Genomic DNA, 2,494 nt, shown 5'->3' with positions numbered 1-2,494 from the left:
AGAGAAAACCTGTCCAAGGAACCTTCTAGAAGGTTCCAAAACCGGTGGCTCTTTGAAGTGGGTCGGCCCGTGGCATTGTCGCTTACTCCGCTTTAGCGATGCCCCAGCTCCTTGACATACGCGGGCATCAAATAGGATCCCGTCAAACGGATCTCTTCGTTTGTACCTCGGTAATCAATTGAGCCCGCGAAAAGATTCTCAAAAATATAAAAAACAAACTGGGCCAGCAAACTCCTTTGCACAAAATATAAGTTGCATATAGGATTTAAACATTACAAAATTCCTATACTACTTAGAGAAAGGGATTTCTCTCAAAAAAAAACTTAGAGAAAGGGGTAAGGTACATGTCCAGCAAACAAATCGATCTTCGATTTATGTTTCCCCCGACTCGCCCGGTTTGTTTAAGGAGTCCAATGGAGGGATCGATCTATTCCTAGCTGCTTACATATTTCCAAAAATGGCGCGCCAGCCGCCGCACAATGACGAAAGGCCGTACCACTTCGCCACTCAAGGCATCGACACCAAAGCAACCGTCACAATCCAACCATCCATCGTAAAGGCGTGGATATCACGCGTGTGGACCAACTTCCTCCGGGACGCCGAGAGGAAGCTCGTCGGCCTAGACACCGAGTTCACCAACGCCGCCTTCGGGAAGAGGCAGAAGGACCTACCAAAGGAGCAGAGGCAGCGCGCTGCCGTGCTCCAGCTCTGCATCACCAACGAGTGCCTGGTGTACCACATCGTGCACGCGAGGCACGTGCCGGCAATGCTGAGGAGGTTTCTGGCCGACAAGGACATCGTCTTCTGCGGAGCCTGGATCAAGCAGGACCGGGAGATGTTGGGCTACTACGGCTGAACATCGCGTGTTCCATGGACCTGCAGGAGCGCGTCGAGATTCTGAAGAACATCTGCACCAAGCCTACACCATCGTTGATTGATTTGGCAAACTACTTGCTGGGAACGAAGCTCAGCAAAGACGGGGAGTGCGAGAAGTTGAGGAGGTCGGGATGGGGTGTGTTCCCGTTGACCCTTGAGCGGATCAGATATGCGGCGGTTGATGCTCATCTGAGCTTCGAGGTCGCTAGGAGCCACTTTCGGTCTGGTTGCTATGATCTCCCTGGCGACCGCCTCAATTTAGCGTGATTACATGAAGTAGCAGACTTCGATTTATTTTAGTATGTAATGTGTCTTCTGTTATAATCATCATGTGTGTTTTGTTTCCCCTATGATTCTAACATTCAGTGTTAGTATGTGTTTTAGTTGTTCGGCCAACTCTTGGTGTGATACCTTTGTGAATTTACTAGTTAACCGCGTGAGCGTTGCTACTGTGCAAAACCACAACTACAAATGCACTGATACAAAATTTATTGTCTAATAAATGTTTTTGTTGTGTGGACAACCTTTGTGGCTTCCTAATGTCTCGTGACAAAATCTAGTGCATTCCACTCACTTCGTACAACTCCAACAGCCATTGCACATAATTTCGATGTTGTTCATCACCACTACACGCTCCTCCTCAACCCTTGATTTGGCTTTGTCACTCTTTCCATTCCGTGTTGCTCTGTTGTCACATGGCCGGCTGCCTTGTTTAGCTCCAGTGAATATTAGATGTGGCTTCGTTGTCATCTGTGATTGATGGTGGTGCTTTTATTGAGCAATTGTGCTTTTCGATGGAAATTGCAGAAAAACATGATAATTACTGAGTTTTTTTCTGCCAAAAAACTTCAGATATACTTATCTTCAATCATGACAGTTGAATGAACACCAGAAATAATAAAAAGTGCATCCAGTTTCGTAGACCACCTAGCGATGACTACAAGCACTAAAGCGAGCCGAGCGCCGCCGTCATTGCTCCTCCCTCGCCGAAGCCGGGGAAAACTTGTTGTAGTAGACATTTGGAGATTCGTCGTGCTAAAGCCCCATAGGATCCAACCTGAATACACATGAACGTAGACGAACTACAATCATATCCGAGAAAATCCACCAAAACAGATCCTCCGGAGGCACCCTCCACCTGCCCATTGATGATGCTAGACACATCATCGAAACAAGGGCTAGGCGGGGAGAATTTTATTCCATCTTCAAGGAGCCGCTGCCATCTCGTCTTCCCGAGCAGGACACAAACCCTAACAAAACACTGAAAACAGAGCCCTCCCGCCGGCAAGGGCCAAGATCCACCGCGTCTCCATGGTCCTATGGCCACCGGAGACGAGGCAGACCGTTGGCGGCGCCGGTGGGAGGCAGGGAAACCCTAGACTTGAATGAGTGAGTTAATTAACCAAAGAACAGGTGTTGGACATCGGATAGTTTGGCACGAAGAGGGTTGCCGCACCAGGATAGGTGCCCCATGTGTGATCAACAAGAGGAGTCGATCGACCACCTCCTACTCCTGGACGAGGTATCCTGGCCGAGGCATCAACCTGGGTGAGCAACAAGTAGTTCGCATACTGTGGAGTTGGCATGACCTCCATTGTAAAACTTATTTTGGGGCTCT

The 2,494-nt window shown here is 48.7% G+C and overlaps 1 pseudogene; it reads left to right on the top strand.

The window, feature by feature from the left end:
* The first annotated feature begins 457 nt into the window (after window positions 1-457).
* On the top strand, window positions 458-1,143 carry LOC119280314 (annotated as a pseudogene).
* The last annotated feature ends 1,351 nt before the right edge of the window (window positions 1,144-2,494 follow it).

Source organism: Triticum dicoccoides, chromosome 3B (assembly GCF_002162155.2).
Source record: "Triticum dicoccoides isolate Atlit2015 ecotype Zavitan chromosome 3B, WEW_v2.0, whole genome shotgun sequence".
Classification (NCBI taxonomy): domain Eukaryota; kingdom Viridiplantae; phylum Streptophyta; class Magnoliopsida; order Poales; family Poaceae; genus Triticum; species Triticum dicoccoides.
Note: the sequence above shows the minus strand (reverse complement) of the source record. Positions and strands in the feature narration are given on the sequence as shown.